Source organism: Telopea speciosissima, chromosome 7 (genome assembly GCF_018873765.1).
Source record: "Telopea speciosissima isolate NSW1024214 ecotype Mountain lineage chromosome 7, Tspe_v1, whole genome shotgun sequence".
Classification (NCBI taxonomy): Eukaryota; Viridiplantae; Streptophyta; class Magnoliopsida; order Proteales; family Proteaceae; genus Telopea; species Telopea speciosissima.
Window position 1 is genome coordinate 54,457,725 of NC_057922.1, and position 23,698 is coordinate 54,481,422.

General features: G+C 39.7%; 1 long non-coding RNA gene across 1 annotated transcript; it reads right to left on the reverse strand.

The window, feature by feature from the left end:
- Nucleotides 1-1,849: 1,849 nt before the first annotated feature.
- LOC122670138 lies at nucleotides 1,850-22,913 on the reverse strand. The gene is made up of 3 exons (XR_006334132.1): nucleotides 22,903-22,913; nucleotides 11,205-11,207; nucleotides 1,850-1,983 (listed from the first exon to the last, which is right to left on the reverse strand). It is a non-coding gene; the product is annotated as an uncharacterized LOC122670138 (long non-coding RNA).
- Between the last annotated feature and the right edge of the window lie 785 nt (nucleotides 22,914-23,698).

Genomic DNA, 23,698 nt, shown 5'->3' on the forward strand with positions numbered 1-23,698 from the left:
AAATATAAAAAGACATAGTTGTAAATAATTTATGCATAACCAACTAATTACACATAATTGTTAATTTCTTCATTACAAGTGAAATAATTATACATAATTACTAATAATACCGAGGTGGAATGTAGGCAACATCAAAAACCTCATCCTATCTCTGGTCCTTGAGTGCACCTTCGAACCTTGCACTGTTCTTTTCCACATTGACACATTCCTAAGTGGTCCATAGTACATAAAAAAAATAATTGTGCTTACGACACTTGTAGAATCTTCTTCCCGGATTACTCTCAGTATTCGATTTTTTTATTATTCATTTACCACCACATATATCACATCTAGCCACATTATCCATCTAGGCAAAATTCAACATTGACACATGAGGTGATACACATTTGCTGGATACGAAAAAGAAATATCGATTCCTTCAAAATGATGTTCGGGGCAGGTTGTAGTAGATGAGCTTTGGATTGGTGGTGACCATACAATCACCCGGATTACTCTCTCTCTCTCTCTCTCACATGCCATCTGTTTAGTTCTCAACCCATAGTCTTCTCCCAAAGCAACTCTTGTGCAAAATAGCACCAACATGCTTTTAATTTTTTTAACACCATAGCAACCAAAGTGTGGTATTTAGCTTCAATCATATATAAGTTAACAGGAGATCAGAATTCAAACCCGATGGAAGGGATAACACATAGTGAGTAGAAGAAGTTGGCTGTTGGCCGCCCCTATCCTTCATCATGTCCATCATTATTCAGCTTAGCCACAAAGATATGGCTACAATTCAGAAATCAATAAACCATCCATAGATTCAAGTAAATGACACGAACAAAAGAAGTCGAGTTGCTAGTCTTAAGAGTTTTTTCGCTACAAAGATGGCCTGAAAATTAAAAGAATACTTGCAATGAATTCTATATTTCCCAGGTGATGACGACCCAGTTTGAAATTCGTTACTGGGAAGAAAAAAGGAATGAGGGAATGAGAAATTTACGAATTTGCAAGCCAGGCAAGGCCAAGATGAAAAGAAACCCCCCCAATTCTGATTAATGAGGGGAAAAAGGGGAAGGAAATAAGACTGTCCTCGGCTGCATAATTCTGCAATTCGATACTTATAAATGAACTCTTACAAAAACAGAATAAGAGCGCAAAAACTCCACTTCAAAAAGAACGAATTCAGTAGGGAATAATATATAAGCCCAGTCCAGATATATCTTTAATTTTCAACAAATGAAACAGACATCTAATCAACCAATATCGGAGATAAACCTCCATTTAGTAACGAACCACCAGATCCACTAGGGATATGTTTCCAAGTACAAGACTTATATAACCTACACATGAGAAAGAAATAGTACGGGGTCTAAGAAAGCAAATCAGGAGGTAGAGTGTCATCTTGTTGTGGTGTAAATCATCAATATAGTGAATATGAAGCGTAACCAACAGCAGATCAATTGATGATCAACCATAAGTGAAAACAATACATAGACAGCAGTTTAATACCAATAGCAGATCAAGAACATCAATAGCAACTCAATGAAAGCATTTAGTAAAAGGACAGCTGCAATAAGTTAACGAACCATGTCTATTCCAAATGTCTATTCCTGTTGAAGTAACTGATTTATATAAAGGTTATCTATAAGCCTGCTATAATGTCCAAATCAAAATAAAAGTAATCATGTTCGAAACCATTTAGACCAATACCACAAAAAAGCTGAAAACCATATAGATAAAGTAAAAGTAAGAGTAATGATGTTCGAAACCATTTAACCCAAACCATAAGCATGCTATCGTTCATCCTTTCCCATAAAAAAAACCATATAACCCAAATCCACAAAAAGCAGAAAAGTACATGACTCATTCATCAGTCTTCATTGATGTCCTCAGTATCTGGCATATACAATTCCAATACCTTCAGCTTGTCTTCCTCGCTTGCTTTCAAGAAGAGATTGACTAAGTTCTTCCTTTCCATTAAAAACTGTTTCGCACACCCTGACCATATTGATGAGGAGTTAGTCTCTATTGGAGGCTTGGAAAAGTTGTAACAGTCTACTACTGTCAACATCATTAGCAAATGATTCTACAATCATATGTAATCAACAAGGGCTTCATCATTAACATTTAGACACGGCAAGAAGTTTCTTATTCCCAGTTCATCAAATTCTTAATCTAATTGGCTTTTTCCTCAACTGATCATTTTGGGGCGATAAGGATAGTTTCTAAGATGAGGTGGTTTTAGTATGAAAGCATAGGAAGTATAAAGTATGGGACTTGGAATTTCAACTGCAATCCTGAACTTCTTTCTCATCATTAAAAACAGAGCCAAGCACCAGAACCAATACCACCTACAATTTCAGATGAACTGCTGAAACCAGACAGTGTATTCACAACTCAACTCCACCACCTCACCTCCCCTCACCGACCCCCCCCCCCCCCTTCCTTCATAGAAAAGGAAAAAAAAAAGAGAAGATTATTTTCTTTTCCCCTTGCCCACTCTACAATCAACTCTTGCACTCGGAGCATTTCTTAACCAAAAGGTTTGTTATATTTAACAACAATAATTGTTTAACAAAGCTACAGGTTAAGGCATGGGTCTGAACGTAGAATGAAAACAGGGACAGCTTAATAGGAAAAAAAAATCTCCCTGATAGATCCAGAGCTCCAAAGAATATCTCATTGGACTGATAAAACATGGATTTGAACCAAATCCTGGCAATAATAGTTTTATTCCTTGTTTGACTACAAGCAGTGAGACCCAAAATAATACATATGAGAAATTAGAATTCCGAGTACTGGTCGCAGCTTTCAGATCCACGACAAGATGTACTATTACCAACCAATCTCTGCATTTGAAAATAACTCCATTCCAAATATTAAACCAGTCACTGGATTAATAAGCAAATTAACCATCTAAATTCTGCTTATCAAACTAGTTACTCAGGCTAGAACTACTCTGTCCAGAAGGTTTGGACCCTACATCAAATTACTCTGAACCAAAATGTAACCCGACGTGCAGCACTTCCCAGATGTTAGCTAATGAAAACATATAAATGAATAAATAATGAAGCAGATGCAGAATAATCAATTCCAGCTGAGAACAGTCTAATGAGATCCAAATCTTGCACAGATCGACAAAGCCTAAACCCCGAAATTGATACTCCAAAAACCTAAAATCCAAAATGGTGTCCTCCGCGGAGAGAGAGATAGAGCGACCAAGCAAAAAAGTAAGAGATTCAAGGTTAGTTACCTTCCCCACAAATTGTAATCTGGAAAAAAAAAAAAAAAAAACCCATAAATCAGAGAGACAAAGAGACCAGACAAGGAGAGAGATAGAGTGACATAACGAGAGGGACTGATGCAGATTCATCACCGAAATAAGCTTGTTTTATTAGGAATAAGTATAGGGCTGGGTTATATACATGTGGGGCCTTTGATCTCATGGGTTTTCTCTATAATAGGTCACTTTTATGAACCTAAAGTAGGGGTACATAAGCATAGTACAAAATCTTGTTTCGTCTCGGTTGATATCTCAGAAATTTCGAGTATTTCTGTCGAGCTGAAACGAGATGGCACATCGAATTGAAAAAATACAATGTTTTGGTCGAAATTTCAGCGAGATGTCGAAATTTCGACTGTTTGTAACATCTCGCCGAAATTTCGCCCACATGTTACAAACCCCAGGTATAAAAAGGACATATCTCGTCAATTTCAGTCGAAATTTCGACCAAGAGCTCTTTGGAAGTGCCATTTTGCCATTTTAAGCTGGTTTTTCATGTTTTTGTACTTTCTTCTTCGATTCTTCGCCACATCAACGCCGAAATCACTGGGAAACACATCATAGAAGCTTCCTAGCACATCATTGAAGCTTGTTCTACAATTTCAGGTAAACCATATTCTCCAAAATTCTTTTTTTCAAAAAAAAATGTCAATACATGTTGGTTATTGATGAATTTATTATATGTTAGACACCGGAGGCCGATCGACAATCTCACGGTGTCAAATTATTTTTCTATATATTTGTATTATTTTTTTATTTTTCTGCTTCAAAATTTTGATTTTCCTACAGCAATAATCTAAAAAAAATAGGTGTTATGTATACTATATGGAGATAACTATATGTTAGACACCATTGGCCGATCTACGTTGATGCAGATCCATGGGCCTACATTCGCAAGAATAAGAAGCCCTAGGAGTAGGGCCTATTTGGAGCCTTAGTTTGCTTTTGCATTAGTAATTTCCATATTTTGTTTATTTTTCAGTTTAATTGTAAACTTAAATTGAACAGGTTCAGACCATGGTCCAATTTAAGTGACTTAATTCTATTGGTTGCTTAGGGAATCTTTTTATTTAAGTTATTTTAATTCCACCCCTCCACGATTTCTAATGAGGGAGTGATTTATTTCTGTAATAGGAATCAGCCTAGTGATTCAAATTCCTAGGGTGAATAGGAATTAGGCCTTTGGCCAAGTTACAAATAAATAAATCATGGAAGGCTCCCCCACAATTCAGAATTCACAAACTTAGCTTTCTAATTGCTATCATTGCTGCTGCTGCCTTGCTCTATTGAGTGTTGCCTTGTGGATCCTATCAAGGTGAAGGGACTAGTGGATCTCCAGTTGACTCCTTGTAGCTTGTAGATCGGGAGGACGTATTTCCTATCTTTAAGCAATTGCCATTGAAGACCTGCAACTCCAAGTAAGTAATTTACAGTATTAGCCATCACCCTTCTTCTCCTATTCCTCTAACCTAGCCCCATCGATCCCCATCATCATTTCACCAATAAACCCAATCGATGCTCTAAACCCTAGACCATCTACATTCTATCCAGCACTATTCCCTCATCAAAATCCATCCATATTTTGACAACAGCTCCTTCACATCATCCCATCCACTCAACTTTAGATTCAGACCCATCCCATCATCTAAACCCTAATCCCCCTCAACTCCAATTAAAACCTAAAACCCTAAAAATCCACCTACCCTATTCCTACCATCAGAATCTGTCCAAACTTGGATCCAATATTCCCCTCACCATTAGGGAAGCTCGACCCAAACTTCTGCCAAAAATTCCTAGTCTAAACCCTAGATTCCCTCACTCTCATCTTTCCAAAACCCGAAACCCTAATTTTCTGTTTTTGAAATTCTTATTCAAACATCACTAAACTTAGTTCCTTAGACTCCCCTACACCTGCCTAGCTTTACCATATAAGATACCTATCCATTACCCTAACCCTAATCCTAAAATTGACCTAACACTTCAAATCTGCCCCCATCGAACCAACAGCTTATAGGTCCTAGTTGTGTTGGCTCCTAGCAGATCTCCTATCTATCTAGGACTACACTATACGGCCTCACAATGTCGAAAATAGGGGTTATGTAAACTGTATGGGGATCAATTAAATATATGCTATGACTTTTGAGTCATTGACTTTATGTTAGGTAAAGAATTTACTTGTTTAAATTGCTTATTAATTATTATGTCCTCTTGTACTTAAAGCCTTAAACAATGTGTATGTGTAATTAACTAAGTTATTCATTAGGATTCGACTGTATACTGCCAATCAAAGGTGCAAATCCAAACCACTTTGGGTGACTATTTTTGCAATTTGAATATTTACATGTGTTTATATAGCCTAAAACATGTCTTCCTTGAAGTTTCAGGCCTTAATTTGGCCTAAAACCAACCGAAACCTTGTAGGAAACATACAAAATTTCGATCGAAATATCTAAAATTTTGAGTATTTCGGATATTTCGGTCAGACTGAACATCGAAACGAAACGAGATTTTAAACCTTGTACACAGGTTGCATATGGAATTAGCACTATACTTAGTTTATTTTTATGTTTTAGTGTTCTAAATTGAAGCATTGGTCCAATTTAAGTGATTTTAGAATATTTCTTATAGAATAGAATCTTTTAAACTTACGTTACATTTTAGGGTCCACACCTCTCCACGACTTTTAGAGAAGGAGTGTTTTGTATTTAGACACAGCCTAGGATTCCTATTCCTAGGCTGCATAGGAATTTAGGCACTTGGCCAATATAAATGAAGCTAACCATGGGGCTCCTCTTTACCCCACTGTTTTTAGAAAATTCTGCTCAAGCTGCTCTGCAACTTTGATCTCTCCCTTGGAGATTGTCTTGTGTTTGATCAAGGCTGGTGGGATTGGTGTTTGATCCAATCGACACCTTGCAGTGTGAAACCCAGGGGGTTCATTGGTGGGATTGGTGTTTTATCCAATCGACACTCTGCAGTGTGAAAGTTAATATTTATGGTTGATTGATTCTAGTAATGAATGAAGAGTTTACAGCATGAAGGAGAAGAGGAAGAAGAAGACAGTTGGAGAGAATCGTGGAAAGTTAGAAGATTCTTCTCCTAACATCCATTTACTTCATTAAGCCATAATTAGGAAATTACAAGGACCTCCCTAGGGAGGTAAAAGAGAAACATAATAAAAGTTACAAAATACAACTCTAAGACATATGACATAGACATGTACTGAAGTACCCCTAGTACATACACTCTAACACTCCCCCTCAAGCTGGAGAATAAATGTCATACATTCCCAGCTCGGACAATAAGGTACTAAAGAGACTAGGGATGAGACCCTTGGTGAAGATATCTGCTACTTGATCACCCGTCTTCACAAAGGGAGTACAAATGCACCCAGAATCCAGCTTCTCTTTGATGAAGTGTCGATCAACCTCAATATGTTTGGTTCGATCATGCTGAACCGGATTATGGGCAATGCTTATAGCAGCTTTGTTGTCACAATAAAGTCTCATTGGCCCTTCAGTTTCAAAGCTCAAATCTTGAAGAAGTCTTTTTAGCCATATAAGCTCACACACTCCATGAGCCATGGCCCTAAACTCAGCTTCTGCACTGGATCTAGCTACAACTGGTTGTTTCTTGCTCCTCCAGGTAACCAGATTACCACCCACACAAAGGTACAGTACCCAGAAGTAGATCTCCTGTCAGAGACTGAGCTAGCCCAATTAGCATCTGTGTAGCCTTCAATCTGCAAATGGTCCTGTCTGGCAAATAGAAGGCCTTTTCCCGGACAGGATTTCAAGTATCTAATGATGCAATACACCGCATCCAAATGTCCACTCCTGGGGGAATGCATGAACTGACTCACCACTCCAACTGCATAAGAGATGTTAGGTCGAGTCAGAAAGAGATAGATGAGTTTCCCAACTAATCTTTGGTACTTGCTTGCATTTATAAGAGAAGAACCACATTCATCACCAAGCTTATGATTCGGGTCAATGGGAGAAGTTGTCGGTTTGCACCCTATCATACCTGTCTCTTTCGAAAGATCCAAGACAAATTTCCTCTGGCAGATGTTGATTCCTTTCCTTGATCTAGATACTTCAATACCCAAGAAGTATTTCAAGAGTCCAAGGTCTTTGATCTCAAGCTGTCTAGCCAAATAAGACTTCAAGCTGTTTATCTCCGCAACATCATTCCCAGTTACCACAATGTCATCAACATAGACAATGAGAGTCAGAATCGTGTACCATTACCTCTCTTGATAAACAAGGTGTGGTCGCTTGGCTCGGATAATACCCATTCTTCAAGATGGCTTGTCTAAATCTCTCAAACCAGGCCTTAGGAGACTGCTTGAGGCCATAGAGAGCCTTCTTCAAGAGACACACTTTCCCTTCAGCTAAGGGACACTTAAAAGGTGGAGGTTGCATGTACACTTCCTCTGCTAAATTTCCATGAAGAAATGCATTCTTCACATCTAATTGGTACATTGGCCAATCTTTATTGGCTGCCACTGAAAGAAGAACCCTGATTGAGTTATGCTTGGCTATGGGGGCAAAAGTCTCCTGGTAGTTAATGTCATACACCTGACTATACCTTTTTACAACCAATCTAGCTTTGTACCTCTCCACTGTACCATCGGATCTATACTTGACTGTATAAACCCATCTGCATCCAACTGGAGTTCTCCCCCTGGGAAGATCAACTAGTGTCCAAGTATTGTTCTTCTCTAGAGCCACCATTTCCTCAGTCATTGCTTGCATCCATTTTGGATCAGATAAGGCCTCTGTGACATTTTTGGGAATAGAAGAAGACTCAAGGGCAATGGAAAAAACAATACCTGTAGGAGAAATGGAGTCATAGGAAACAAACTGGGCTATGGGGTTAGTACAGGCTCTCTTCCCCTTTCTCATAGCAATGGGAAGATCTAATTCAGAAGGAGAGGAATTACCTGAATGAGGAGGATGAGACAGAGGATGTGGATCCAAAGAGGGGTTTCGGCAGGGTTGCTTATACCATGGTTGCTTCCCTTTTTCCTTCAACAAGCATTCACCTCTTGTGAATGCACCATCTTCTTTGAATCTTATTCCCTTGTATTCTTTTTTGCTGCTAGTATCACCACCACTACTAGCATCAATATCAACAAAAACATCCACTTCTTTGTACTTTCCAATATCAAATAGGAATGGGGAAGTGGAGGTAGGCAAGGGAGATAGAAAGGGAATGACATCAGCATTCTGTTCACTGCTAGTACTCTCCCCCTGAACAGAATGTTGAGGGGAAGAAAAATAAGGGATAGACTCAAAGAAGGTGACATCTTTGGAGAGAAGTCGCCTTCTGGAAGGAGGATGGTAGCACTTATACCCTTTGGTGGAATCAGAGTAGCCCAAGAAGATGCACTTAAGAGCTTTGGGATCGAGCTTGGTACGGGTTGATTTGTTGACATGAACATAACAATCACAACCAAAGACTCTCGGAGGCAAGGAAAAAACTGAGGATTGAGGAGAAAGAAGAGCCAGTGGAGATTTGGAGCCAAGAAGTGAAGTTGGCATCCGGTTAATAAGAAATGCAGCGGTAAGAAGTGCATCCCACCAAAAGGTCTTAGGCACATGCATACCAAAGAGAAGACCCCTGGTGATCTCCAGCAAATGGCGATTTTTGCGCTCAGCCACCCCATTTTGTTGTGGGGTATCAACACAAGCCAGTTGATGGAGGATGCCATTATCAGTAAAGAACTGTTGGAGCCCCCCATACATGTACTCAGCCCCCTTATCAGACCGAACAATTTGAATGCGGGTACCAAACTGAGTACTAATAAGGTGATAAAAATCCTTAAAAGCATCACAAACATCACTCTTTTGTTTCAACAAAACAGTCCAAGTAGACCGAGAATAGTCATCCACAAATGAAACAAAGTAACGAAATCCAGATAAAGAAGTAGTAAGGGAAGGCCCCCAAACATCAGTATGAACAAGGGAAAAAGGTACAGTAGATCTATTACCCCGATAAGGATAAGATGTGCGACAGTGTTTAGCAAAAATACAAGATTCACACTGAAAAACATAAGATGAAGGAAAAGAAGTAAACAAATGGGGTAACTGTCTCCTTATAACAACAAAAGAGGGATGACCCAAACGCTGATGCCAAAGCATTACAGACTCCAAAGTACTACGGTCACTCCGACCACAAACATAAGCTACAGCAGTCGATTGGGCAGGTAACCGTGGTTCAAGAAGATAGAGTCCTCCTTTCTTAGTCCCACTGCCAATAACCCTCTTTGTCTCCAAATCCTAAAAGACACAATAGGAAGGAAAGAAAGTAACACAACAATGTAAGGATTTGGTTAGGTGACTCACTGATAATAGGTCAGTAGCAAAATCAGAAACATGAAGGACAGACTCAAGGGAAATAGAAGGAGTAACTCACACATTACCCTTACCAGAGACAGAAGAAAGGGAACCATCAGCAACCCTTACCTTGCCCCGGCCAGAGCAAATGGAGTAGGAATCATAGTACTGGGACATACCAGTCATGTGGTCAGATGCTCCAAAGTCAATAATCCAGGTGGGTGCAGTAGAAGGAGTAGACGAGACCTGCAGAGCTGAAGCAGAAGTAGCTAACCCTCCTGAAGTAGAACCAGTAGCTGACCCTCTAAGGTGAGACATGAGCCGGCGGAGGGCGGCAATGTCATCCTGTGACAGAGAATCAGGAGCAGACTGGAGTCCAGATGTCTCAGACTCGGATGTCACAGAGTGAGCCCGAGCCCCCCCCCCCCCCCCACGCTTGCCTCCACGGTCACTAGAGGAACCACTACGCATACTAGGGGGCTGCCCATGAAGATCCCTACACCTGTCCTTGGTGTGTCTAAGCTTGCCACAATGATCACATTTGAACCTCTCACGGTGATCTCCACGAGTTGGCCCTTGGCCTCTTCCCCCACTTTTCCAGTCTCTGTGGGAACTAGAAACAAGAGCAGATCTCTCTGTTGATGGTGTAGCATCCATAGTTGTTCTCCTAGTTTCCTCACTCTGCAAGTAGCTGCACACGTCATCCAGAGATGGAAAGGGAGATCTCCTTAGGATTTGCAAGCAAAGAGGCTCATATTCTGGGTTAAGACCACCCAGCAAAATAAGGACTTTTTCCTTTTCACGGTTCCTGTAGACCATTGCCTCATCCTCAGAATTGGACAGGTGGATATTGTTATAGTGATCATACTCCTCCCACAAACTGATAACAGTGTTATAGTAGTCAGATATGCTCCTATCGCCCTGTTTCATATGAATGATTTTTTGAAGGATTTGATACACTTTAGTTGCATCACCAACTCTATCATAAATCTTGGAGGCACTGTCCCAGATATCCTTCGTAGTCTCCTTGCTCATAAACCTCTTACTTATCTCAGGTTTCATGGAGAATATCAACCAAGTCATAACAGTGGAGTTCTCAGTCTCCCACTGGACATAGCCTGTATCAGTGGTAGCAGGAGCCTTGATAGATCCAGTAATGTATCCCAATTTCCCCTTACTGCGGAGGGACAACTTCACAAAACGGGACCAATCCAAGTAGTTGGTATGGTCCAATTTCACAACGGATATTTGGGTGTTGGGATTGTCAAAGGAGGCTATAATTGGGGCATCACTGGCCGGAATTGGTCCACTGACCTAAGAATCAGCCCCAGACACCATAGACATACTGCCAAACAAGTCAGGGGAATGCAAAATAGAGCCTTGTATAAATGGGGAGACACCGCAACCCAACCACAGCAAGGAGAACAGCAAGCAACAGGCAAGCCAAGAGCATACAAACTTGATGAAAAAAAAAAAAAAAAGAAACACAAACTAAATGTTTCCACAAACCAAACAACAGCAGCACATATCATCCAAGGCCATAACACTACTCAAATCTGCCACTCACAACAATTAAGAACCACACAAGACAGCACATCCTCAACAAGGTCTTCAACAGAAAAAAAAGAGAAAATACCCTGCTGGCAGTATCGTGGATGACAGAGTAGAGCTCTCAAACCTGCTTCATGTAGCAATCAACACCTTATGAGCCTTAAAGAGGACCTCAAGGCGACTCAAAAGATCCCAGCCCCAAAGCAAATCAAGCTGCCAACAGGCAGAATCGAACAGAGAAAAGAAACCCACTGGCGGAAAAAACTGGCCAGCAATATTTGAAGCAGCACTCCTCGAGCTGCTTCTCTCTTCAACCGACTGTTGGAGGGGTTGAAAGGACACCCCTGGGCGATCCAAATGCACCACACCTCATCCCAAAAGGTTGAGAGATGAGGGAGAAACGAAAAAAAGTTGCAGAAGCTGGCGGTAAAATGGTGCAGCTGCTGGAGCTTCAACTCTGCTTCATCAACATCTGCAGTCCCTCCATTCTATATTGAATCAAAGAATGGAACTCCAAAGAGATGTATTGCTTCACATGGTACAGCCCCTAATGGAACCCTAAAGAGAAGAAGGGTTCCAAAGAGAGGTAGAAGAAACAAGGCAGACCCTAGCCGACTCTCAAACCAGTGAAGCCCGAGTGGTTCCTCTCAAGTTCTACTTTCAAGTTTCTGTCCAATATTCAATTTTTATTCAACTCTTGCATTCAAACAAGCTGCTGCCAAGGATTCCCTGCACAACAGTAAGTTTGAAACATCCCCCATCCCCATATTTCTTCTTCTAATCCTCTACATCCCCAACCCTAAGGATACCCCTTTTGTTTCCACTTTTCTCCACACTCAATTCTGTCCAGACATATCCCTCCATCAGAAATTCACCAAATTTAAACCACAACACCCCCTGCCTACCCTACACTTGATCCACACTTCTGCCCCTTTTCATCAAACCAAACCCTAGATTCTCATCTCCATATTTAAACCCAAAACCCTAAATTACCCACACACCAAACCAGCCATCAGTTCTGCCCCAAATTTGGATCGAACCTTCCCCTCCTCAATTGAGAAACTCAATCTGAGTTTGATCCCCAAACTCCCACTCAAACCCTAGAAAACCCCACTTCCATTAAACCCCATAACCCTAATTTCTGCCCAGCCCATCCTAACCATCAAAACCTCACCCAAAGCTGACTGAGTGCCCTATTCTCCCTAGGGAACTAATGTAGAAGGGGTTCAAGTAAGAACCACTCTACAGGAGGATCGTTAATAGTTGCAGCAGATCATCAATAATGGAAGCAAATCAAAATTAGATCAAAATACAATGGAGCAGGCAGTGAGGAGAACCTTTGCTAAAAATCACAGCCAATTACAATGGCGAGGTTGACAGATATGAGGCTGACACCAAAATAGAAAGTTAAGCCCTGCAGGCCAAACCGGCCAACAACTTGAACTCAAATCTGGATCGAGTGGAGGTCTTGAAGGGATGAAACTTTGCAGCAGTTTAGTTCAGTTCTGATGGACAGAAGTGGAGATATGAGTTGGGGATGAAAATAGAAGGTTGGCGCTGTAGAACAATCCAGCCAATAGAAGGGCCAGCAACAGGGATCGAGTGGAGTGTCTGGTGGTGTGATTCAGCTCTCCAAATCTCAACAGATTCTGATGGAGGGTGGTGAAGATATGGGATTCAGAAGTTGCAGCAAAACATCAACTTGCAGGAGCAGCAGCAGCCTTCAATCGATTGGTCGCAGCAGTAGCAGTCTTTGGAATCAATTTAGTGGGGGACAGAATAGGAGGGAAAATCTGAGAAGAAATCAGAGGGGGGGGGGGGGGAAGAAGCCGAGAGAAGGAGAAGAAAAGGTGGGGGGGGGGGGTGCACACGCACAAACTCACTTTTTTTCAATTCATTCTTGCATAATCTCCCAATACGATGGTTACAAATCTATTTCTAAAACCCAAAAAATAAAGACTCCTAATTACTTACTAAAACTAGGCTAACTAAAATGGAAACCCAATAAAACTCATATTGGAAATTTCCCTACATGTCTAATAACTGCCTTAAAATAAAAGATTACATAATAATTCCCAAATAAAATAAACTTCTTAAAATCCCACTAGATCCAAACACTCAAACTGGACTCGGTTCAACTGGGTTTGGGTCGGTCCAATGTAGTACACCAGTTGGGTCGGCCCGGTCAAAGATTGTCCTGAATCAATTTTCCTAGAGTTGAAAAAAACTCGACCACGAGTTTACTAAAATGAAAAGATCAGCATCACTCGATTGGCATCCATAAACATCGGCTTTGATGGGATGATGATTAAATGCTCCCCGCGATCAACCACCAAGATGTAGTGGATTTATGATAACAATGGCAGACTTGTAATTTATTGGACTGCTAACCAGAGAGAAGAAAAAAAAATGTGGTGTAGTGATTGGTAGGGAGGGTAAACTTGCAAACTATAAAAAGAAAGACAAAGGGGAACAAAATAGAAAGGAGGGGTAATTCTGGAATCACAAGGAATTTAAGACATTTTAACAAGGCAAGAGTTAAGACGTTAGAAGAGGGGGTAATATTGGAGAAAGTGATCGTCTCCTACTTTGCGACTGTGGGGGTGTGATGCGAGGAAGGAGAAAATCCAAGAGCAACCAGGTACGTCTTCCACTTTCTTTTTTTTTTTGGCTTCTTGATTTCTCTCTGCTATTCTTCTTTCTCTGTCTCGCACTCTCTTCCTCTTTTGCACCTCTTTTTTTTTTTTGGCTTTGGCAGAACCCCGGGCGAGAGGGATGATGTTGATCGAAGTTGCAAAAAACACAAGTGAGAGCAATGGGGGAAGGGTTAGCATTGGGGAATCGGAGACAGGGGACTTGTGGTGGGGACCGAAGGAATGTGGTTTGCTCTCTTTTTTTATGGGAATCGCAGGGATAGGGTTTGCTGGGGGTGGGGTTCGGCTTGATGGTATGGTTGCTGTTGAGGTTAGGTCACAATTGCAGCGAAGAGGAAATAGAAAAGAGCAGGACGAAGAATAGAATGGGGGAAAAGTGAGACTGAGTAAATAGCAGGAAAGAGAGACTGAGAGGATGAAGAATCAAAGAGAGAGTGGGCGAGATTCACCCAGGTTTAGGCTCTGATACCAAATAATGGGGGACAGAATAGGAGAGGGGAAATCTGAAAAGAAATCAAAGGGGGGGGCGAGACTCACTTTTTTTTCAATTCATTACGTTGGTTACACATCTATCTATTTATAAAACCCCAAAAAATAAATACTCATAATTACTTACCAAAACCAGGCTAACTAAAATGGAAATCCAATAAAACTCAAATTGGAAATTTCCCAACGTGTCTAATAACTATCTTAAAATAAAAGATTACATAATAATTTCCCAAATAAAATAAACTTCCTAAAATCCTACTAGATCCAAACACTCAAACTAGACCCGGTTCTACTGGGTTTGGGTCGGTCCAAAGTAGTACACCAGTTGGGTCGGCCCGGTCCAAGATTGTCCTGCATCACAATTGAGGATGGATTCTGATCTTCAGGTTGAGTTCTTAATGAATTGTTGCAGTCACAAACAGAGGCAGAAATGGAGACTGTGTAGGGGTAGGAGAAGAAGATAGAAGAAGAAGGGGGTAGGGAAATGGCTTTCTCAGCCTGGGTCTCTCACCCACAGCTATCCCAGATGTTGAACAGGGGTTTTACTCCCATAATCGAGTGCAAGATGCCTCAAAATTTCATTCATTAATTCTGTCAATCAATTACAATAGCTGCCTTTATACAGACTGAGGCTAGGTTACAAAAATAGAAAGTAAAAATTAGCAACTGTTTGGAAAATAGAAACTAATGAAAATAGTAACTAATGAAAATAAAAACTGAATAAAATTAGAAACTACTAAAGGCTTTATAACTCAACATTCTAAACATGCAAAGATAACCAGATTAGAAACTACCTAATATAAACTGAAAATAGAAACTAAACTATGGCAGCATTAGGATAGAATCTTCCTCCACTTGATGGGCCCACAAGATCTTCTAAAAATATGCTCACCAAGGCAAAACAAGGGGCTGTTACACTGTTCACGTGAACAGTAACATAAACAGTGTTTTGGCCTCTTTTGCTTCATATTTCGATCTACACCAGGAACACTCGATCCAACCTGGTTCCAATTCCCTCACTCTAAACCCTAGATCCTTCCAATTTCCACTTTCCAAATACCCAAAATCCGTAACCCTAAACCTAATTTGCTATTAATTCAAGTTTACAAACTTCCGCCCATCAAGACATCTCAGGACCTTCACTGATAGACTCCCCTACACCTGCCTAGCATAACCAACACCACAAACCCTAACCGTAATTTTGACCTAAAAGCCTTCGGATCACCAATTCATATCAGGTCCTGGTTTACTAGATCCTAGTTGGTCTCCTACCAATCTAGGACTACATTAGGAACAGAGAGACAAGAGAGATAGGGACAAAGCAAGAAAAAGAGAGAGAGAGGGACAGAGCGACAATGAGAGTTTGGGAAGAAGCCATACAGTTGCCCCGAGTCGTGCTGTGTGAGGTAGAGCTGCAGTTCTCTTCTTCGAGGACGGCCATGCCAACAAAGTTGAGTCCAGGTTGAAGCACCGTTTTTATATGAGGACACCGTAAATGGAAAATTCTAATTAGAGAACACCATGTAGGTGAATTCTACTTGATGTAGATCAAAACATAGTTCAAAATCTCGCGGGCGAGATCTCGAAAATCTCGGTAAACTCGAGCTAGTCGAGACGAGATATGATACGAAACACCAAAATGTCAAATCTCGGTTGAAATCATCTCGTGAGTTTCGAAAATCTTGCGAGGTATCGGCTTTTAGGTGAAACACACTTTATAAAAATGCCAGAACTCGACCTATTGTTCGAAATTCCGAACTTTCTTGGTCTAAACAGAGCTCTTTGCTGTGGAGAAGGAGAAAAACATCAAGGGAGCCTTACTTTCTTCATTTTTTTGGCCAAATCTTCACCATTTCTACTGGGATTCACTACAAAGAGACTTGGGAGCTGACTATTCCTCCTCAATTGGCTACATTATTTTTAAGTAAATTTACTATTCACAAAACCCTTTATTTTTTTTTGGGAAAAAAATATGAGTAATACTTGTTGTATGGGTATGGAATATATATATGTTACACATCGGACCATAAGTGGACTCGATCCACCACGTCATAGTTCATATCAGTAGCCAGTCACTTGTTGGGACTTGGGACTTGGGAGACTTATGTATTATTGTTCACGGTACTTGGTTGTTGCCCAGTTGGTAATTGGTATTATTGACTTATTGTTGGAAGTTGGGAGTTGGGGCTTGGGACTTGGGACTTATGTTATGTGTTATTGACTAATTGTTTGTCTTTAACTATTTCTTTTTCAAGATTACGTGTCTTCATCCATTATTGCATAATGTACATGTTTTACTTTCAAACTATATGTAGAATAGACAATATTACATTAAGGGTTCAGCCTTTACAGCCAACTAAGGGTACAAATTCAAAACACCAAATTGGGTGTTTTTTTTTAGATTGAACTTTTAAATATGTTTATTAAGCCTAAAACAAGCTTCCCATAAAGTTTTAGAGCAAACAATGGCAGAATTTGCCCAATGAAACATTGTTCCAAAACAAAACAAGAAACACAATCTCGCTGAAATCTTGAGATCTCGGAAAACTCGACCTGGTCGAGACCAAGTTTTCGAACCTTGGATCAAAACATGAAGAAGAGGAGGCCAAAAGATTGTTCAAGTGAACAGTGTCAGCCCCTTGATTTGGCTTGGTGAGAATATTCCTAGAAGAATTGTGGGGCAGAACCGTCTTTAATTATTAGCTACTTCAAGTCTTTAAGTGAAGGGTATAAACATCAATTTCAATTAACAAATTTTGAATTGCGAGTGCTGGCCAACTGGCATCTTTGGTGAGGACCACATGAAGATTTCAGCTGCACCTTTTGGAGAATGAAGATTTTATTTTGTTGCTACTTTCTTTCACTCCTAGTTATTTAAAAAGAAGTTTCCATTTCATGTTGCAAGTCTATTATGTTAAGGTTCTATTGTATTTTAACTTGAGGAGCAAGCATAGCCCTCTGTATATTTGTAATGGCTTTTAGAAGCCCCCCACAATTTTACAGTTGAATGAAGACTGCTTTTGGCAAATTATGATTCCTTTCGCAAGTTTTCATTGCGACTTGAAGGGTTGACAAACCTGGCTGAGAGAGCCGAAGCATCTTTATCCTTCCCTTCTCCTATCTTCTTCCTTTTCCTCCTACCCTACTCGAGCTCTGTTGGTGACTGCTGCTGCCTGTGACTGTTGCTGCTACTGAAAATCACTGACATCCCTCCACTTCAACTGTTGCTGCTACTGATAGATCGTTCAATCGAAGCAGTTGCTGCACCCCTCCCTTTGGCTGCAAGTTTCTAATTTCATAACTCCCCATCCCATCAACAAACCCAGCTAGATTTTGAAGCACACCATCCCCCATTCATTCCCTCCACTCGATCCTCACTTCAACCCCATTCCACTGGCTGAAACCTTCTATTTTCACTCCACTCTCCTAACTTCACTTCTACCCATCAGAACCTCACCAAACTTGCAGCAGAGCCCTCTCTCCATAGATCCTACACTTCATCCAAGTTAGAGCCCAAACTGGTGGATAGTTTGGCCTACAAAGAATTAGTTTCTATTTTGGGAGTTGCTGTCATATTTTGCAGCTCAACCATCAGAATCAATTGAAACTTTCAGCAGTGTTTCTACCCTATACAAGCATTATTCGATCCAAAGCTGGAAGTATTCCTTTGGCAGGTTTGGTTGATTTCACAAACTTTCTAATTCTTCCTCTTGTTCCTATTTTGGATTTGTAGGTTTTCCTGGGACTAAATTAACCTAATTTAGTCTTACATTACTACCATGAGTCACCTTTTAGAATAAAAACGTAGTTCCATAGGTTCACATGCTTCTGCTTTGGTTCACCACAAAAAGCAACCAAACAGTTTAAATAAATCGAGTTTACGTTTCTACGAAAAGACTTCCCGTAGAATGAGCGAACCAAACCCCCTTTCGGCATTTAATTGAACACCTAATGGGCATCCAAAATTAATAACAGCAACGCACAGACGAATACAAAACCCTTTTTTCAGCATTTCATCAAACAACTCATGGGTAAAATTTGCCGAGGTGGTTGATTAGCTAAAGCTGCATGAGAATTTAATCTCTCTCTGTTCAGGACTCCCAATTGTTCGGCTCTAGAGAGATTCAAAACTCGCCAATTCAATTAAGCATTTGGAATTCATATTTGGATCCACTCTACTCCACAGGAAGTTCTTAAATTCGTATTCAGAATTACTCCTCCTTTCTCAACTTCAATCACCTCCATTATTATATACATATAAGAACAAGATCTGGGTATTTGATTCCTGCATTTAGTTTTTAGTTCCACCACATTGCGTCTGATGTTCTGAAACCTTTTTTTTCTCCCTTTTCGTCATCAATCAAGGGCTTCGGATTACATTTATTTCACTTCTTTCGAAGATGTACCTTTTAAACCTTCATAATTAATTTCTTTCCGTAGATTCAGTTGGTTCCATCACTCTCACAACTCTCTCCATGAGTCCAAAATGTTTACACCTTCTAACTTTTCTACTGTTATTCTCCATCACGTATCCATCTTTAAAACCATCCCATCCCATCTTTGGTTAATCTTGGAAAACGAAGAAGAAATTAATCCTCTTCATTTCATTGATTCTTCGGTTGATACGCCTAGTTTCTTGTGTCATTATTGTGTTGGACCATAGGGAGAATGCTCAGACTCTACTCGTCTCTTCTCGTGTTTTGAATGTTGTGCTACTAATGCAAAATTGACCTCGAACCAAGGAGAAACCAGTGAGAGTTCGATTGCAGCCAGGATCAACACGATAAGGAACAAATTAAATGACAAACTCTTTTTCTTTCATTGCTGTTTTTCTATTACATATGAATGAAGAACATAAAGGATAAAGAAAAAGAATAAAGGGATATAGAAGGAGGGATAGGATCAGCTCTCTCAGCCAGGCTCTGACCAGCCCATCATCCTCTCACCCACGGTATCTCATCGTTGCCGCATCACATAGCTTCAACCATAACTCTTTTCTGTTCAATTTCTGTCCTCTTCTGCTCACCATATACGCCTATTTATAATAAACCAGTTACAAATCAACCCAATCCCAACCTAATTAAGAAACTAAATAATCCTAGAAAATAGAAACCATCGATTACATCAAACACCCATTTAAAATAGAAACTTCCAAGTCTAATAAAACAACCACACAGGGTATAAATAAATCCTAAAATCTAGGACTACAAAAGGGCTGCGTAATCCTCAAGAGGTTTCTCCAATCTCCATGCAATAGCCATGGGGTCCACGGGATCTGGAGAATATTCCCTCGAATTCTTTTCCACGTATTGGCTATGGAGCCCACAAAAATCTGAAGAATATCTTCTGTTAGACAGGCTGTACGATAGCTAATCTCTAGCAGAATTTGATTCCTAAAATATCTCTTCAAATAAGGTCAATCTATTCCCTAAAAGAAAACTGGTCGATCCCTATAATGCAAGCAGCATCTTGGCTTGACATGATGGACGATATCCCCTTCAGATCTCCAAACTAGATTGCAATTAAATCCCCTACAAATCAGCAAATCAGTAACTAATAAATCTAGAAAATCTTCACATAAGAGACAGGCCGATAGCTAGTATTTCTCCCAAATAAGACAGATCGATTGGGCCAGAAGTTGAACCAAACTAGGCTGGTTCGATGGATTTAATTCAACCCAGAATATAGGATATAAAAAACCATAACCAATTGGAGCTCCTCCATCCCAAGTCCTGTCTGCATCAGCTACTCACAGATTTACATTTTATTGTCGCTGCAGATTCGCCCGAGATCCCACCAAGCCACCAACTCCAGCCCCTGAAAGTGGAGGAACCCACTCCCCGTGCTTTTAGAACAAGGTATTTTGATTGTCTCAGAACATGGAATGGGTCATATAGTGTGTTCCAAGGCCGCATTCTCTGACGCATTCCAAGATCCAAGTACAAAATATGGATACCAAACACTAATTTTATTACCTCAGAATGCTTTCTAAGCTTGGAATGCATACCAAACACAGCCTTAGTTATTTGATTTAAGAATGCCACCAATTTTTCTTTTCTTTTGTGTGTGAAAATGTCACATTTTGATAGAAGGCCTGGTTAACATGTCTCAATCGGGTTTTTGCTATTAGCTCCATCTTCCACTCCCTTGGTTTATGAGTAAAATGTCACTACTCTTCTTTTTCCTGTGGACTGCATAAGGGGATGTAAAGTCTACTATTTACCATATTATACCTATAGCCCATTCAATTCCATAAAGCTGCATTTTTTTATTGGAGCGAGGAAAGTTTTTTGAAAGTATTTTGGAATGATTATTTTGGTTCAAACCATAGTTGTCATGGCGTCGCCATGGCGCCGCCATGGCGTCCTGGCGTTGGGAGAGGGGGCATATCGAGCTACGCCATGGTGGATGTCAATATATCGTTCGATATGGCTTCCATGGCGACGCCATGGCGTCGCCATGGACGCCATACCACGATATGTTGGCATATCGGTCGATATTTGTACATATAAAAGTTAGATTAAAATTATTTTTTTTTAAACCATTTAATAGCTTAGATGCTTTGCTCCAAATCACATACACTAAAGAAAGACTATTGCTATCAAGCTTCAGTAAACAGGTTAGCCTATCATTTGATTTTTACTATTGCTTTCAATTATTTGATAGGTTAATCTATTTTTTCAATTTTTCATACTTTCATATACACTAATGGATATTAGTTACACTTTCATGAATTAAACCATAGTGGCATAGTATATTAGTAGTAGTGTAGTACACTTTCATGTTGATTTTTGATGTTATAGGACATATATTATAGCATACTAAATGACATTAAAAATACAGAAAATAAAAAATTAAACATGGTCGACATGCTCGCCATGGCAACGCCATGGCGGGCGACATGTCGATATATCGACGTGACACCCTTCCACCGACTTGGATCGCCGTGACGCCGTGACAACTATGGTTCAAACGTTTGGTTACACTTCCTAAAAAGGTTTAGAATGAAGTGGTCTTTCCCTGGTACTTGCTGACCTTGATCAAAGGGTGGAATGAAAGCTGTCTGTATCATACGAAACATGTTTTCATTTTTTTGGCGTAGGCAGGTTGTATGGGTGGAGGAAAGTGGTCTTCTTACCTCTTTGAGAATGAACGCTCCCCCTTCCCCCAAATAAGAAAGATTTAAAAAAAACAAAAGACAGGAGGGGTGGTTAGTCAGATCATCTTCTTATTGTTGGTCCTCCATTTTGATTAATTATGGGGCACTGTCTGGCCACTTCTTTTGCCTATTTGGGGTGATTTTTTTTATGACTCTTTTTTTAAGCTTCTAGCTGGACATCTGCTTTTGTATCTGGCTTTTGATAGTGGTTTTTTTCTTAATCTGTTTTTGGTTTGGATTTCCACTTTTTTTCTTTTTTATTCTCAGTAAATACCTAGCTTTAGAGGGAGGACTTCTTGCTGGTTTTGCAGGACCCAAGGAAAAAAGAAAAAGAAATACGAAATGACAACTAAACACTCATTGTTAGAAATGAAATCCAATCAGCCCTAATCCTGCTAGAGAAATTACTTTTTTCTTTTTTATTCTCAGCAAATACTTAACTTTAGGGAGAGGACTTCTTGCTGGTTTTGCAGGACCCAAGGAAAAAAGAAAAAGAAATACCAAATAACAAATAAACACTCATTGTTAGAAATGAAATCAAATCAGCCCTAATACTGCTCGAGAAATTACTATATAAAGTCCCTGATGCAGGAAAATCATGGGGTAACCTTAAGTACCAAGTTGATGTATGAAATCCATCCACTTGGAGTTTAGCTATGAAATCCATACATCCCCTTTTAAAGAAAATAGAGGATAGGATGGGTTCTGGTATATGTTTTAATGAGCCCTACTTCATGTAGGATACTTGGAAATTGTACTTCTAGAGTTCAGATTTCGGTGTGAAAATTGAACAGAAGCAAGTAAAGGGAGGTGCAGTTAGGGTAGTGTTGATTACTATTGCTTCTGGACAGGTGCAACAGGTTGATGGGTTGAGAAAAAACACAGAAACTTCAGTGTGTTATATAAGCAGTTATCTGGGGATTTGGCTTCAATGGTTCCAATCAGTTGGCTGAAATTAGCAAAAGCTTGAAGAGCTGAGGAGCTAAAGATTTGAGAGATTCCGTTGGTAGGGTCATTTTTTCGTTTTAGTATCAGCCCTACCTTTTAATGAAGGAAAATATTTTACATGTCTCTTTAGACTTGATTCAAGCTGGTGTTTGGGTACCAACTAATTTATTTAAGCGGTTGTCCTTCTTGTTGTATTTGTTGCTTCTTTCATTTACCCCTGCTGCACCCCATCCTAATAGAGAGGAGTACAAGTGGTTGGGCCTTGTTCAACAAGAGAATAGACTAAAAGACTTGCTGTTCATGGATTTATCATTTTAGATTTGTAAACTCAATTAATCTTAAATAATATACTTTGCCTTCATTGCTGTCTTTAAGAGTTTAGACAAAGTTCTGTCTCTGGTGGCTGTTCTTTGACTTTTGGATTTCTTTCTGATGCTTTTTTCAGGATACCATTCCTCAACTTTATCTTCCATGTGTATGTTAGCAGCATACTCTTGTAGAAAGAAAGCGTTGTTTCAGTCTTCTTGGGATTGAAAAAGCATTAGAGTTTTCTACATCTCTATTCATCCTGAGTTTTAGAAAACGCAATATTGCATTTAACATCATCCTTAGTAGGCTCTATCTCTCTTTTATATTAATGACACATGAAATTTTAACTTTATATGTTTGCTTTTGTAGGAAAATACTATCTTGTTGATTCTGGATACACACATACGCCTGGGTATATGACACCTTTCAGGAATATTCGATATCATCAAGTCTAAATATCACTATACTAAATAATATGAATGAAAGAGTCACTTTCAGTTTCAGTAAACTCTGTTAAGAGGGGCGGTATATCATCACATTTGTACCCACCTGCGTTAAATAAAAAAAAAGGCACATAGAATGTAGCTAACAACATGAAGCACATAGGAGATTTAATGTAATTTCAGTTTATGAACAGATTCTGCTTAAAAAAGCATTCCGAAAAAAAGTAACGATAAACTTCCATCATAAGGAGTATAAGACAGCAAACAAAACCCAAAAAAAAGCCTACTGCAAACTATTTTTAGGGAAAAATCTTCAGTTAGTTTATAAGTGGGTCATGCTTCCTGTCTCTCCCCACCACATACTGCCAATTCATCATAATGATATATATATATATAGATAGATAGATACATAGATAAATAGATGTCACTATTTTCACCAAGCAGTTCTGAAAAGTGCAGCTTCTTCACTCTAATGTGTAGTGTAACAAGAAAAATAAGCATATTTCCAAAAGCTCTTTCAGCAGTCTAACTAAATG